Here is a 1,220-nt window from a genome sequence, read left to right as displayed (position 1 = left end):
TTGTCAAATAGTCGTCAGATCTCATTATGACGTGTGCTCATTACAGTTGCTGCTACTTGCTATGGAAGTTTTAATGTTACTTTATTCGGTAAAATTATCGTTTCTACCACTGACAGGCGCAAGGCATTTGCTTTAGTAAATTAGTATTTAACACCTACCTCCCTTTTAAATGATGGAAGTCGAAATTGGACGTGCGTGGATGGTGGGGGGGGGGGGGGGAGTACTAAAAATAAAAATAAAAATAAAAATGTTGGAAGTCATAAATTCCATTCATTTTTGTGTCATCCAAAGGTAGAAAAGACTGGCCCGTCATAACATGATCTGACATGATTTATGTAATATATTGGAAAATCTACCATCTAAGCATAGTATGAGTATATAGAGTTAGCTGCCATCTGCACTCACTCATCGGAACTCCCGATTTCCATTAGGCGCTATTCAATGACTAGTTTCACATAGAAATAAAACCTTAGACTTTCACAGCTTTCTAATATATATGTATGCTTTGTTTTATTGGTTGGCTCAAAAAGCTGAAAGACTGGTCTTTGTGCTACATCTTTAGCAGCCATCCACACATTCCTAAAATGAGCCTCATATGACTCTTTAGGCTGTATATACTTCCTGGGGTCATAAACCATTTTTTTTTTTATTAATTGGCAGACTTAAAGATTGGGATTTTATGGGTGACTCTGTGTGCTTTTCCACCACATGAAACCGTTGTAGTTTTTCTGTGCATGTTTAATCACACACAAATCCATCATTTTATTATAAATGCTTAATCCGTAAATGATGGTCTGGACATGCTTGCAATGAGCAAGGGGTCCCAAGCCTGCTGCACACTCACATTGTGCCTCCAAAATCACACCATCCATATCCATCATAATGTCCACCAAATAGTGTTTTTAAATTATTGGTCACTCCTTGCATCAGGTATACAACAAATATGTGAATAAAAAGAGCAAAGAGTATTACATTATAGCTATTGCGAGTTTAGCAATAAAAAAAAATAAAGAAGAATCACCAATAAAATCTTAAGCCCAACCAATCATTCAGCATACCTTTCGTGGTGCATAGATTTTGTAATTTGGGTTAGAGATGCATGACATGATTCCAAGTAAGGCATCACGAATATGTCCGTTAAAACTGAGTCCGTGTTTAAATCACAGTACAAAATATCTGGGATGTTCATTTTGAACTCGGGCTGCAACGTTTCCTCTCTG

Source organism: Physella acuta, unplaced genomic scaffold (assembly GCF_028476545.2).
Source record: "Physella acuta isolate Inbredline_101_S28 unplaced genomic scaffold, ASM2847654v3 ptg002853l, whole genome shotgun sequence".
NCBI classification, from domain to species: Eukaryota; Metazoa; Mollusca; class Gastropoda; family Physidae; genus Physella; species Physella acuta.
Note: the sequence above shows the minus strand (reverse complement) of the source record.